The sequence below is a fragment of the Gossypium hirsutum genome, chromosome D06 (genome assembly GCF_007990345.1).
Source record: "Gossypium hirsutum isolate 1008001.06 chromosome D06, Gossypium_hirsutum_v2.1, whole genome shotgun sequence".
NCBI classification, from domain to species: domain Eukaryota; kingdom Viridiplantae; phylum Streptophyta; class Magnoliopsida; order Malvales; family Malvaceae; genus Gossypium; species Gossypium hirsutum.
The window spans coordinates 64,302,063-64,318,379 of record NC_053442.1 but is presented as its reverse complement, the minus strand read 5'-3'; positions in this window follow the sequence as shown (position 1 = coordinate 64,318,379).

Below are 16,317 nucleotides of genomic sequence, written 5' to 3'. Positions count from 1 at the left end.
AAATCCTTTTCCTTTGTGCTATGGAATCTTAGTGCAACGCAAGTAGACAAACCCCATTGGCTATTTTTCGTTTCTATGTTTCATTTCTTGTATTTTGTGATTTTTCTCCCCCTTTTGGGACCTCTTTGTTATCTTCTTTTTGTGCTTTCGTTTTATTGGTTGAAGAATATCGAAGGGATGACATTTGATTCAAGCAATTGTTGTGGGGGGGGGGAATTCAACTTTCAAAAAGGCTACAATATCTTTCTATTTTTAAATCATGTGAAAAAACTATTTTTAATAATTTTGATTTAAGACTTAACTATTTAGTATTATCACTAAAAACTGCTTGCTTTTCAGAAAATATAACATATATATATATTTTTAAGTAATTCATATAAATTATTTGTAAGATTTAATCATATTATATATATTACGAGGTTTTGGTTAAAAATGAAAATGTTGAATTAAACCCTTGATATTTTCTTTTAAAACCAAGTGCTTGGATGGAAATGCTTAGTTGTAGTGGCCACTTTGGTTGCCACTGTGATGAACATACAAAAATAATGTAAACAATAGACATAAAAGATTGTCTACATAATTCGGTTTCCTTATGTATGTAGAGTCCAACTCAGTGAGTAAATTTACTATCTTTTTCACTAATACAACAAGCGAATCATGTCCTAGCACTCTCCAATATAAAGACTTCACTTATGTACCTAAAGATCAAATTACTCACCTAGGATTTAGGTTGTAAACACAAATTATTTACTCTCAAATGCACTCACAAAATGCGTTTCTCTATGAATAATAAAGTATTGTCTATGTTTTATATATCAACCTATACAAGTTTCTCAATATACAAAAAATTTCGAGACTTGCTAACATATTAGAGATCAATTATAATTTAGCCCTCTAGAGAAGGTTCTTCCTTAAGAGGAAAGCTTATGGCTTCAAAAATCGAAAAGTAAATGAATAGTAGAAGGTGATAGAAATTTTTAAATACAAATATAATAATTTTAATACAGAATGTGATATTATCGAATATAAGATAAGATAACGTAAATCAAAAGGAGGTAAAAGATAAATTCCAAAAAAATAGGCAAGAGTCTTGACACCTTTTAGCTCCTTCAACTACTACGTGTTTTTCTTTCAAGAAAAGGAAAAAAGATTTAATTTGATAAATTTCTCCACAAATTTATCTTCATTGTACATTAATGGATAAAAGACTTGGGTTGAATTAGAATTATCAACTACAGGTAGGACGGTCCAATTTGATGAAGACACGTGGGTTTGAGCCATTAAGGTAGCTGTTTTTGTGTCAGCTCCAACTTCAAAGACAATAATATCGTTGGTATTATTTGATTGAACCACCAATCTATCCATATCCATGGTTCATTGTCCATTCTAGCTTAGCCATTCAACCTCGGGTCTCTCCGATGGAGATTTTTTGTACGGTGGAAACTAGTAATGCTGTTCCTTGGACAATGGTTGGAAGTTGCTAGAATTCTTATCCAAGCATTCTTCTTCACAAATGAAGTTTCAATTGAAGATAAGAGTGAACCTTGTTTATAGAATTTGGATAAGATTATTGTTGAGTTGAATTTGGATTATCGAATAGATTTAATACAAGTGTCTTAATATTTTTACAAAATTCATCGATTTGTTATTTATTTTTTAACTTAAAACTCGAATTTAAATATAAATAATTAAGTTTGGAGTAAAGTATAAAGATTGAACTATTAGATTTGACAAATTCAATTTTTATCTCCAATTGAATTCAGTGTTCTTCTAACATGAAAATTTTGTTTTTTTGCTAATTTACTTTTTTGGGTAGGAGATGCAGTAGGTTCATTTTTTTGTTAGAACAAGTTTTATCTTTTTGCTTCAACCATTAAAATGAGTATTGTGAAGTTTCGACGAGTTTGACCCACTTCAATATGACATGTTTGACAAATCAAATAGCTTGGTTCAACTAGGATGTTAAGACTCCCAATCAATTGCTTGATATGGTTGAGTTGATTGAATAAGAACGAAAGTCCTATTATTTCTTTGGTGATTGAAGTTTTATTTTAAAGATAATTATCAGATTCTCACGAATGTTTTTTTCAAGGACTTATTTGCTGAATTAAAGGAGTTTATTTTGCTACATTCTTAACCTATAATAGGCGGCATTCTCCCTTGGGGAGATATCGACTTAGAGAGTTGAATAACTTTAAAAATTTTGAGTATCTTGTTCTTTATCAACTTGTTTTATTTGTTTCTTATATTAAGTGTTGGTTTTCTTTTACCAGAGTTTTTGTGTTAACACTTGGTCGAAATTTTGTCTTGCTGGTTTCGTTGACTAGAGTGTTTATGTTAACACTTGGTCAAAATTATGTCTTGTTATTATCAAGTGGTGAAGGATGAATTTCTTTACTAGGGCTGCATAAATAAAGATTGGTTGTGTCGTTTTTCTTCCTTTACTTATTTTCATAAACGTCTCATTTCGTTCTAATTACCGTTATAACGAAGGTTAAGTAAAGTTATCAATTTTATATCTGTAGAGTAATTGTTTTTGTACTTCTTAATTAAAAATAATAAAAAGTTATAAATATTTAAATCTTAATTATATTGAATATTATTATAATGGCTTAATACCTATTTGGTGCTTGTACTATTCACAAACTCTTAGTTTGGTGTTTTAGGAATTTTTTTCATCACTTTGGCCCTTGTACAATCATTTCTTCTATCTTGTTATCCCATTTCACATTTCCGTTAAAACAAGTCCCATGTTGTAACACCTCTAACTCGGTCTGATCGTCGGTCTCAAGCTATAGATGGCACAACACATAACTGAGTAAATCACATTCATAATTATCTTTAGCTTAAAAGAAATAGAAAACATTTCATATATTCATGTTTCAAAACATTCACAATCAAAACCGAGTCTCAAACGAGCTTACAGAAGCTTTTAAGTTAACTCGGGAACAAATAAGGACTTAATTGAAAACTTAACAAAAAGTATGAAAATTTTTGCAAACAAGGGTCATACAACCGTGTACCCAAGCCGTGTGATAAGCTGTGACCGTGTCGAAAAGGAGTCGCATGGCCATGTAACTCACTGAAGTCGTGTGGGACAAAATGCAAAAATTCATCAAAAATCACATGGCCGTGTGCCAAGGTTGTGTAATAAGTTGGGACTGTGTGCAAACTACGTGATCATATCTACAGTACTCACAAGGGCTGGCATCGGGAACCATGTGAATCATAAATTAACTTACCTCAATGGTCACACGGCTATGCCGCCAACCTGTGTGGAGACACACAACCGTGTGCAACAAAAATGTATTTAGGTGCAATATATCAATTCAACCATTCAAAAACTTATACTAATGCTACTAACCAATCTTACACCTATTCAAAACATGCCAAATCACAACATAAACCAATGTCTTAATCAACTAACCAATATGTCTCAATGACACAATTTCACAACAAAAACTTTATAAACTATTGCACATAATTTTGATGCCAAATCATAGCATTATAAACACTCCTAATCAACCTCTCAAAATGTATAATTCAAACATCTCAAATATTAACCAAATATACTCAACATTTACCATTCAAGCTTCCATTACATTCTAGCCATTTCAAGCCTCATTGATAGTACCACATCAAAAGCTATTAATTTACAAATTCGTCCTTATTTTCAAATATATTTTTAGTTAATTTTCATTTTAGCCCCTAAACTCAAAACTAACAAATATCACTTTACAAATTAGCCCATATTTCATCTCTAAGCTTACAAACTAGCATATTAACGCTAAAAGCTTCCAAATGCATCAATGACAACATCTAAAGTCTTTAACAGTTTCAAGAATTAATCACTGGACTAGCTAAATTAAGCTTTCGGGATCTCAAAAACATAAAATTTACAAGAAAATGACTAAAAATGACTTACCAATTAAGGATGAAAGCTTGAACGTTGGAATGGGGTTTTCTTCTTCTGTAGAAACGATTGGGAAAGAAAAGATGAATGAAATGTTTTTATTTATTTTGTCTTATACATTCTAGTTATAATTAATAAACATTATTTAATTAGCCTAAACTTTAATTACTTAAAAATAAGTGTAATTAAGCAACTTAGTGGATGAATACATCATCTTCCACTATTCCTAATTATAAATGGGTCCAATTTTTCAATTGGTCCCTAAACTAAATTAAATTAATAACAATTAAACTTTTATCATTTTTATAATTTAGTCTTTTTCCCTTAATTAATCATTCAATCAACAAAATTAATGGATCAATATTAACATAACCCTAATATAGACTCGTAAATATTAAGTTATAATATCTACTAACTCAATTATTGGAAAACGGGATTCTAAAACTACTATTTTCAGCACCACTAAAAATGGGTTATACACATGTGAACTTATCCACACTGTAATACCCCAAACCCGACCTAGACGTTATGGCCGAATCTGGTGATGTCACATGGAAAGGGATTTGAAGACAAGATTGTCGAGTTTAAAAACCGTTACAGAATTAGCTTTTATTTAATTCGAAAAAAAAACTAGTTGATTTGCTTTAAAATTTGTCTCTTAGCAGAAGCTTTTGTAACCAATTAATTTAGGGAAAATCATTTCTATTTACGAAAAACCTTAGTTTTTTTAAAACAGTGTTTTGTAGAGTTGCAGCTTTTAAAAAAAATTAATAAAAAATAGTATAAAGTCTCAAATTTAAAGCCAACCAGTCTATAGTCTAAAAGATACATCAAAAACCCCAAATAAGTAATAAATTCTAGGCATTAACGGAAAACAGTCTAAAATTTATGTGTGGCCACCGTCGAGTCCTCCGCTACACCGACCCGTCAAGTCTAGGGATTACTTGTACAGATTAAACAGAGAAAGGGTGAGTTTTCACAAACTCAGTGTGTAATCCCCACAGAAAACATGCATACAGATAATCAACAGAATTCAGTTAGATACATTCTAGGGCCTGTGCCCAACACAGAATCAGTTTGGGCCTTAGCCCATTCAGATACAGTCTCATAAATACATTAGGGCCTTGGCCCATATCAGATACAGAATGCAGATATAGTAAATCAGAATCCTACCCACCAGCCTCTACACACCATCTCCATCCAACCCTACACACCATGTGGGGATTAAATCAACCCACCCACCCCTATACACCATGCTGTACCGAAATGCAACACATAATTAGAAAGTTGCAGCTGAGCTGCTAGATAACATGCTTAATAGCTTTTCAGACACTTCCTCCAAATATCATCAACCCACCCCGATGCAATGCAACATACAAAATATGTCATGCCATTATGCAATTAATAGTACATACATTCAGATATCATAAGTCATTCTCGGTATAGAAATCAGACAGATAGATCACACATATAGGGGTCTAAGTAAAGCTTACCGACCCTACAGCAGGTCCACAGTCGACTTGGGTGACCCGTGCAACCTTACAGAACTTTTCAGAAAAATGGGCTCACACATCTATGTGGCCCATTCGGCCCAAAATGGCCTTGGCCACGTGATCTATTTTTAATGTAACCCGTGCTAGTTAATTATTCATATATGTTTTCACTATTTACTTATATGTTCCTTCAAAGTTGTCTACTTGAGTCACTGATACAAAATTATTTATATCTTGAGCTACAGAATTCCGAATTAAGATCTGCTTGATGTCTTTGAAACTAGGCTCAAATCAATTTTTACCATAAAATTTTCAGAATTTTTGGTTGAGCCAATAAGTACAGTAAAATCTTTAAACTTACCCCTGTTCTGCTTCTGACAACTTCGTCCCTTCTTTGCTAAAAATTAATTATCTCTTAATACAAAATTTGGATAATGTTTCCATTTGTTTCTATTTAAAATAGACTCATTGATAATTAAACATGTAAATTTTAACCCCTAATTATTTTTATCCAATTTTTTTATGATTTTCCAAAGTCAGAACAGGGGAACCCGAACTCAATCTGACCTTGTCTTACAAAGTTTATTATACCTCACGATTTACAATTCTATTACTTACACCGTTTCTTCTATGAGAAACTAGACTCAATACTATTTAATTCCATATTTTTTTAATCTTCTAATTCGATTTCCAAAATTTATGGCAAATTTTCAAATTTAGCCTACTTCTGCTGTCCAAACAGTAAGCAATTTTGACTTTTCACCGAATCCTTTTTTTTTGCGTTTCGGGTACACATCTAGTTTTTTTTATGCTAAAATAGTCCACGAGCACTCCAAATCCTATAATCAAGATATTCAACATCAATTTAATGGATTTACAAGCTAAGTGACAACCAAGAACGAACAAAAACCCAACATATCACCAACGATAACCCTCCATTTAACTATTATTAAGACGAGAACACTGAATTCACTAGTCCGAGCCTCCCCCTATGCCCAAATCACAGAGAAAAAATAGTACTACTTCAGTCGTTAGGAGATTCATGACAGAAACGAAGAGAAACACCTACCGAAACTAAGCGAGCACTAACTGTGTGCGAAAACGAAGGAAAATAAATGGATTAGGGAAAAATCAAGAAGAAGAAAAAGAAGAAAAAGATGGAAAAACCCAGAGAATTTCGGCAAGAGGAGAGGGGAAGAATAGACGGTAGAATTTTTTTAGAAAAGAGAATCAAAATTCGGTTATGGGAAAAAAATAAAAATAAAATCCCGATAACCCCCTAAATCCCTTAATTTTTCCCCTAATTCCCACTACACATCCACTACTCAGAATCTCCCTGTTACACAACTCTATCCCGAAATCTGAGAAAAAAATAATACCCTTACTTGCATAGGGATTCGAACACAAAACTTCCACCATAATAACACACTAGACCAGCAGGCCCATTCTAATGTAATTTATCCAACAATCAAATAAAAGGCTACTGAACAAGAGTAAGGCCTAATTCATTCAAAATACCAAAATTTGCCCAAGCGAAGCTTGAACTATGGACCTCCCAAACACTCCCAAAACACATAACCACCAAAGCTAACAAATATTTGTGTCATATTTTCACAATAACGAAATTAGAAATTTTGGGGTGTTACACACACCATTTTAATCCAAACCATTTTAATCACTTTTTTTCACTTGGATTTATAATTTCTTTTTCCTTAAAATAAAAAACAAAGTATTAAAAGCAAAAAAAATCTTTAATTAGGGATGGGCTGATTGGTAAGACTAAGTTTTAGTGTTTATGGTTGCAAAATTGTGGGTTTAATAAAATATCTATTGCTCTTGCAGAATTTGTGTAAAATCTTCATAATAGCTGAAACCAACTTGGTGAGTATAAGTTACTGATGTGTGATCCATTTTGTTGGTTGGTACATATGATTTGAATATTTCCTAATCACCTACACTAATCAAGTTTTTCATCAAACTGAAATTTGAATGCTCATGGTTGGTTCGTATGCTAGTGGATTTTTGGGTTTTAGGGTAAATTAGTTTATAGTTGTAGAAAGTATTTATTTGAAGTGCTTATTTGTTAATGGTGTTTGATAAAATTGGTTGAAGAAAAAATTTGTTTGATTTGCAAGTTAAATTTTGATCAATCTAACAACCCTAACTCGTATCGAGTTTGGTACAAATGAGAGATGCCACCAGAGTTTGTATGTTGAAAAAATATCGTAAATCATTTAAGAAATCAAATTTTGAAACAATTTAAGAAATTATAGAATTTAAATAAAAACACTTTGGAGTCTTTAAAATTATTTTAAAACTATTCACAAACATTAGGTGGGTGGTTGGAAGTGTCCAGGAACAAAAACGAGTTTCGGTAGGCTTAAAACTCAGAAAATAGTGTAGTGACACTATCTAGGGAGCTAGGTATCGATACATAACCCCTATGTTCTAGTACTTAGTTCTATGTATCTTACCTAGTATCAATGTATCGATAATTAGCCATTTACTGTAGCTTTCTAGCTACTAACTTACAATGTTCCGCTACCTTTACTATAAGTACTGAAACTTGATCTCCTGTGGCTAAATTGAATAACATATCCAACACTTCCATACCATAAGAAAAAGGTTCAATTTATTGTAAGACAAGTTTAAACATCAAGGGGTTGAATTATAAATCAAACTTAAAGGTTACAAAATTAAAGTTCAATGTAAGTCTTTCTCTACATGTCAATGTTCATGCACAAAATGATACCTAACATAAATGAAATACAATCTCAATCTCAAATGGTGATGCGATGCTCCCAGCCTAAATCAAAACCTTCTTAACAAGTCCATAATATACACATTTAAATGTGATCTCAATGAACTCAGTAAGTACACAAGGATAAACCTATTTATCTTGTTCCTTATTAGTGTTGAGCCCCTTTAGAAGTGATTATTATAGTTTTCACTAATATTATATTTTAGTGTTACTAGTAGATTCAAGCCTTATTACTAAATTATAAAGACTCAACTTACATATTAAAGGTTTATTAACTAATCGCATTATGAAGTTTAAATAGATGACTCCTATGGAGTGATAAATTGAAGTTTAATCAAGTGTAGAATTCCTTTAGCTATAATTTTTTATCACAATTTCACATAAGTTTCACTTATGGCCCTTTTTGTTCCATACATATAAACGAACATATATTTTTATTTCTATCATTAGGAGCATATAGAATGAAGAGATTTTAATCTCTTATCACCATTTTAAGGCTTATATATAACTTTGTTTGTAGCTTTTCCCTTATAGTTGAGTAGTTAATATCTCTTCTTAATTAGCTTTCTCAATTATTTAATTTCTTTGTATCTTATTCAATTTATAGCCCATAGAAAACTCTAACAAATGTAACTTGAATACTCGTGACCCATTTAGAGAGCACGTAAGTGCTTAACAATTAGGCATCGCACAAATTCCTTCAAAATCACATTAGAGAGCAAATAACTACGAATCCTCCAAAACGTACTAGAGAGAATGTGAGTGCAAAACTCAAAGGAGTACAGATTGCATGTAAGTGAAGGGTCCGAAGGTAGCAGGGAAGCTCTAAACACATAGATCCCAAACCAATTATGTATCTAATCACTATTGGAATGCCAATTGTATCCTAATTATTTTACTAAGTTTACTAGGGTACATTATGTTCATAAGTAGTTTATATTAATTGAGGCCAATAACACATTTATTATTCATATAGAGGCATAATTCTTAATTTAAGTGTTTAGAGATTTGTCAGACAACTCATTGTTTAATCGTACATAAAGGCACGTTGGGTGCTTTTCATATTTACATAACCACAATTGTTAATTTAGGCCTTATAAGCATAATCAATTTTTTATATAATGGTTTCCATGAAACTATCACATCCTAAAAATCAGGTTAATAGGAATTGAGTTAGTGAATTAAGAGTGGTCACGTCCTATTTTTTTAATAAATATTGTAGAAATCGTGTCAAGTAAATTGATTTGGTTCAGTGGTTAAGTGTTTTGTTTATGTATTTGAGGTTCTGTGTTTAAATCTCTTCCCTTGAATTATTATTATTATTTTGTTCCTTTATTTGGCTGTTCACATGTGAGTTGTATTTTATTCTTGTTAGCTTGTTGATAAGAATGAGTCTGTTGGTTCAATGGTAAGACCTTAGTTTACCCTTAAGTCACTAGTTCAAATATTGTTGTTGCCAAAATTAAATTAGTTTTGGTTACTGTTTTATTGTGCTGCCCAGATAATCAGTGTATGGGTCAAATTTAAACTCTGATTAGTTAGATAGGGTTAGTAGATAATCTGGTAGGTTAAGATTTGCTGTTATTTTATTTTTTAAAAACTTGAGAATTCTTCTCTTCAAATTTCTCCCCCACTTTGATGTTCCTTTGTTCCCACTACTCTTATTCTTCTCATTTTCTATTTTCTCTAACGATTTCTTTCTTTCTTTTTTTCATTTTTCTTTCCCCTTTCTTTCATTTGTTGCCATCTTCCTCTGATACTGATGCTTGCAGCTATTTTTTCATTACCACATTCTTTTCTATCGTGTCGCCATCTAAACTGTGATTTTCCTATTAAAATCTTTAAGTAAGTATAATTCATTAGTTTTGTCTTAGGAAGGCTGTTTCGGTATCTTTGGGAGGCTTTTTGGTTTAATCTTGGTTGTGATTTTGCTAGGGGTGGATCGTGAGGTGTATACTTTTCCGGCGAGTTGAGGATTTCAGCAATTTCTTTTCTCTTCAAGGGTAAGTTTTCAAAACGTCAATTTAGGGGTTGATTTGCAATGATTTAGCTTGCGAAGGTCGAATGCCTATTATTAATGGCCAAATGTTTTAGGAAGTTTGGACTGAATCGTTGTAAGTTTTTAATTGATTGTTTGTGGATGTCATATGTACAAAATTTGGTGCATTGTTGTTTTGCCAACATTCCAGAAGTAATCAAGTGTATGACTAAACTCGAAAACTCATAAAAAGGACGCGAAATAGAATCTGTCAGATCGCGTCACACGGTCATATTGTCGACCGTGTAAGCCTCACGGGTGTGTGGTTAGTCGTGTGGGCAACACGGGTGTGTTGGTCGTGTATCTGATTGAGTGGGCCACATGGGCGTGTGAGCCCATCCCTGGCAAACTTGTTCGGGTTGTGTTTTAGGCTGTAAGTTCAGGAATAATGATCTTTTTGTGTATCTGTAAAATGGTTACAATGTAACTAATTAAGACTTTTTGGTATGTTAATGTTGCTAGTATAATTTCTAAAAGCATGCTAAGTTTTGTAAAGTGCCATATCTAATCTATAAATCCATACTCATTGTTGGCATGTTTTTGTGCTACTATGTTTAACTGTGCTTGTTTGATCTTAGCACAAAATCGAAAAGTTAAAGGACTCAAAATATTTTTTATCTAATACATGATAACGGTAATAAGTTAAGAAGAAAGCCCTAGACCGACCTTTAGGGTGTTTTAAAGAAGGCTTTCTAAAGCTAACTTTTAATGAAACCAATCATACTTGCCTCAGTTTTGAAAAAGCCTTCTATTTTTTACTTGCAATTGTCTCAAAAGATGTTTGACTAATCATTTCCTTTGTTTTCATGTTCCAATTGACAAAAGTAATGTCTTACACAAAAACTTTCTTCAAGCTTTGGCAACAATGGGGGTATCTCTTCCTTCAATCCCTGCATAGAACAAACATTCAAATTGGTTATTGGAAAATCAACACATAACAAAAATATGATTGGCAATGGATAATTACCTTTTGCATTTCACTCATTATAGTGAATCCCTTATTGTTGGAGTATGCCCAAAGATCAATCATGAGATGGTTGTAATAACATACTTGATTTATCATGTTTATTAATATAAGACGTTACCATTATTATTTCAGTTTCTTTTCTGTGAGTATAAATAAACTATTTTATAATAATATCCTGAGAATAATATGATTATTCTTAAAAGATCCTTAGTCAAGTATTATTGTTGGATAGGACAACGATAATGCATTAAGACTAACATGCAGTTGATTGATGATAAAGAGTCGTCATTGATATGGAATGTTAGAATCGATGCATGAATATGTGTGTTAGAGAACAACATATTGGATTGACCCATTATGAGTATGTTTCTTGGATTCTTATGTAATTGTCACGACATTACTCATAGTGATTAATATGTATATGATCCTAAGACTTGAGATCAGCATAATCCCAACATCGTGAGTAGTATATCTTGATACAGTCAAACATACACGGTAACTGGTTGTTCTATAAAGGCTGATGTTGGATATACCACAATCGATGTAGAAGGATATGGTTGGTCGATATAGAATAAGTCCTTCCTACATAATGGGAGTAATATCTTAGGCCACTTGATTAAGTGAGACTAGAAATGCTTGGCCATGCTCAAATAAGTTGATATGAGATGTCATACTTATTTGTATATCGTAGTCTGCTTAAGATATCAATGAACATGGAATGGACTATACAAGTGTGACTATTCCATGACTTGTGTCCAATCCAGAGATAAAGGACTTAAGGATTATTGCATAAAAGGTTAATCATAAAAAGGTTATGTCGAATCATGATCTCTTGTGACTTAGGTAGCAATGATGCATTGCTAGATGCCACTCTTGTTTGTAACATTGGAATCGTTCTAGTATTACTGCTAACGTTACAGGAACCTACAGGGTCGCACCCTATAGTTGAAATGAACGGAATAAGTCATAGTTGGTATTGTTTTGGGGGGTCGCTTGAATTAAATTAATTATAGAATTAATTTAATTCGGTAATCAAATTTCCAACACATTATGTACAAGATTGTTGTACGCATAATGAGGACATGAATTTGGTTAGCATATGAATTCAAATAAATATATGGTTTACCGAAATTATATTATAATTAATGTAATTATAATTTTTGGTTTAAAATATTATTATATTTATTTAATTCCTAAAAAACCCTAAAAATAAAAGATTTATAAGGATCCTGTTTTTCCTTTGCTTGGGTCTAGCAGCCGTCAAAGAAAAATCACTTTCAAAACTGTTTTGGGGATTTCTTTTGTTCGTAGTCAACTGGGTGGATTACATAGAGACCGAGATCACGATAAATTATGGCTTGGTTCGACAGCAGATCAGACTACTTGTTGTTGAGGCGTTGTTATCTACTCTGAATAAACATTAGGTAATTTCGTAACCTTTTCACCCCGATTCGTTCCTCACACATGGAGTCTTGGTTGGGATCGCTGAATTTTTATTTTTCCGCTGCGCCATAGGGGTGCCGGCGATCCAACACTTATCACCAGGCAACCCAAGATCACTTTAAAGGTAATGTAGAAAACATGCCCATGTGTGCTTCTTCTCTAACTCAACTACAACCTATGCTATAGGATAAATTTGATCATTATACTCTCTACCAACAACAAATTACAACTCACCTTTGAAGAGTCCCTTCAAAAAACAACTATCCAAATGAATAGTAAGCCTACAAAATTATTTAAAGCCATTTTTAATGGCATTAAAGCATACATAGTCCATTGAACTTAAGGGTTTCAATTGTTGTTGGTCTTTCCATCATCAAATCCACATTGCCTTTGGATTTTTGTCTTTTAAAATGACTACAACATCTTATAACCTAGAAAACTCATACCTAACTCTACCATTGATTAGCTCCAATGTCCATGTTTTGGCTTTATTACAAATGGTCATATTCACATCGATATTAAACTCTTCCTTAGCATGTATTTTCATCTCTATTAACTTCAAGCAAGGCATAATTATCAAATGCCTTAGATAATATTTTGCTAAAAACTTAGACTTAGATTTATTGTTTAAAAAGGTTATGTAATAATTATGTTGATCTACAAAAAGTTTTAACCATGAAAACCCCATCACTGTTATCCTTAGAGGAGAATATCAAGAATAGACAATATCTGGCTTTACATTTGGCTCTAACCTTATGTTTATCATTTATTTGAAACGTAAAATCAAGCCTCTTTGCAACTAAATATTTGTCCAATGTTTCTTTGAACTGATTTGAACCCTCCAATATGATTTCAAGTTCAAATCTAAGCACTAAAACAACAAGGTTAAATAATACCTTTTTACTATTTTTCATACAAGTTCCCATCTTCATCAACCTCAAAATCACCATCGTTAGATGACTCTAAGTAATTTGTATCATCACTACTACCTACACCTCCATTGTCCAATCTTGTAGATCTAGCTTTTCCTACCCCTAACTACACGATCTTCCTCACTTGCAACAGATCCAACATTATTTTAGTTCTCATTCACAAATTTTTATAGTTGTTCCCTATTTCCCTAATTTCATCATCAGGAACAAGTTCTCTTCCTAAATCCCCATGTCATTAAAGTTACCTAACTCATCACTATTTTCACTATTGCCCTTATGGGACCCAGACATAGTATCATAATTTATGCCACATATTGTATGGGCAGTGAAAATTGTGGCTATATTAACAAATTTGAATTATGCTCGTCCACATTTTACTTCCACATCCGCAGTAGACCCACCCACTTTACCCATATTTACTCCAACATACCTAAAATCATCATGTGCCTCACTACAATCCCTAGAATGCTTATCTACCACATTAGAATACTTAGGATCCTCATTTGCCACAATTGGAAATAATGGAACCATCACAATTTAATCATCTCTGGTAATTATATGTTCCACATACATATCCAACTTGCTACAAATGTTTCCTAGTGAATCATATCAATAAAGGAATTATTGGCATGAACGACCTTAATACCACTCTCTAAGTCATATCTAGACTCTAAGTAATTGATATCAACCTCAAAATCAAACTCCTTCCCCAAAAATGATAAACTTGAGTTTCTAATAGTTTCCAAAACTCTTTCTCTTAGCAAGCAATGGTACTACATTGTATGAAATAATTTTCCACTTCATTATGTATAGTTTTCAAACTAAAATATGCAATGTATCTGACACAATCAACTAACATTTGCCATGTATGTGACAAATCAAAAGTAATTTTCCATTAGTTTTAGATAGTTTTCAAAGTTAATAAAAGAGGATTTGAGTCTGAATCAATCCTAAGAACATTATGTCTATAAAATGCAAACGGGACCAACATAGTATTTTTTATACAAATTTTCAATCCAATATAAAATGCATATAGGACCTATAGTAAGACTTTTTTCTGCCACAACACACTAACCTTTGTTAACCTCTTTCGAAAATCCTTGCTATAGTGGCCTGTAGAATTGCCCCAAAAGATTCTCTGCAAGCAATTTGAACCCGTGTCAAATGCAATAGCTATTAAAATATTTGCCCCAAAATATTATGCTAAAATTGATTAAGAAAATGAAAAATTGACCAAAAGACTAAAATATCATAGCATATATCCAAAAACTATATATCTTTCCCTTTTAATATGAAAAATCTATTAAGAGATTTCTCAGTTTTTATTGATGAAAAAAAATTATCATAAACCTAACCCTATGTTTAGTGTAGCGACGTAAAAATTTTAGCTTAGCTTGGTCGCTAATTGTGGCGATTTATTGAAATTTTTTTTGAAATTTGACGTTTGATTTTTGAAATAAATAGGGAGTCGCCACGGATCCTTTTTCCTAGGTGTGATCGGACACCTATTAGATCTTTTATTAAAACAAATAAAAGGCTGAGTTTAGGTCTACGTTAAAATCCAGAGAAAATTTAGGGTTCGGGAGTCGGTTACGCACGAGGAAGGTATTGGCACCCTCGCGACGCCCAAAATTGGTGTCTTATTAAACACATGTTGTCTTGATTTTCAAAAATACGAATTCAATTTGACATTTAAGTGTGATCCGATTGAAGGAAATGAGAAGTTGCAAGTTTTTTGTTTTTTAGAAGGACGTCTCGTTTTTAACACGAGCCGATTAATTTCACCCAACATAGCGATGAAATCGATGACTTAATGTTAAAATTGGTACATTGCCTTATTCTTAAAATTAAAATGTAAAAATTTTTTAAAATGATAGTAAAAAAAATCCAAGAATATTATTGTAAAAAAATGCGAACAATGATGGGAATAATAAAATATATAAAATATAAAATATTAAAATATCAAAATATTAGAATAATATAATTAATATTGACAAATAAAAAATAAAATAGAAATAAAAAATATGTACATAATATATATTAGAAATAATAATGATGTTAAAAAAATACTATTAATAATACTACATCAATATGTACATATATAAAAATAAATACATGATAATATTAAAAATATGTACATAATATAGTGTTAAAAATACATACATAATATAGTTAAGATATATACATAAGATAACATGTAGAAAAAAAATATATATATAAATAATATAATATTAAAGATATATAAATAAAATAGTATAAAATATATATATACGTAATATAAAATTTAAAATATACCTAATATATTAAAAGAATATATATAATATAATATTAAGAAATATAATAATAACAAAAAAATAGAGGGAGAGGGTGGGTGATTTTCGGCCACAAGGCCGGCCATCGTCCGGTCGTCGGACCGCCGCCGGCGCCACCGTACACGGCAGCCGGACCTCAAAAAACTTTTTCGGTAAAAATGGGTAAGCTTCCTCCTTTTATTTTTTACTTTCGTATAAAAGAAACAAAATAAGATTGAAAGGAAAACAATAAGTAAACAAAGAACTTAAAATGAGAATAGACAAAGAAACCTCTTTTGCTTTGATTTTTGATTAATCTCCAAAAAAACTAGCTTCTCCAAAAACTAGCCTTCACAATAACTCTTCTCCTTGATTACTTTAAAAAGAAACCTCTCCAAAAATCCTTTACAATAACTTTCTCTCCCAAAAACTCTCCAAAAAAAATCTCCCCCCCTTTTACAAAATATGAGAAGGCTTAT